A 219-nucleotide genomic window follows, 5' to 3' on the forward strand; every position below is an offset into this window, starting at 1 on the left:
TGCGGGCGTCGTCTTGCCCCGCGCGGGGGGCTGCCGCTGCGACGCGGGTGCCGGGGCTGGGACGAGCCTCCCTCCACCTCTCGCCGTTGGGTGGGAAGACGGGAGCGGGAGACGAGCAGGCACGGAGGGTGCGAGAGGCACCGAGCCCGGCAGGGGGCGGGGGGGGGGGGCGGGGGGGGGGGGGGGGACCCGGCCGCCAGTTTCCCCCCCCCCCCCCTT

This window comes from Aptenodytes forsteri, unplaced genomic scaffold (assembly GCF_000699145.1).
Source record: "Aptenodytes forsteri isolate BGI_AS27 unplaced genomic scaffold, ASM69914v1 Scaffold64, whole genome shotgun sequence".
NCBI lineage: Eukaryota > Metazoa > Chordata > Aves > Sphenisciformes > Spheniscidae > Aptenodytes > Aptenodytes forsteri.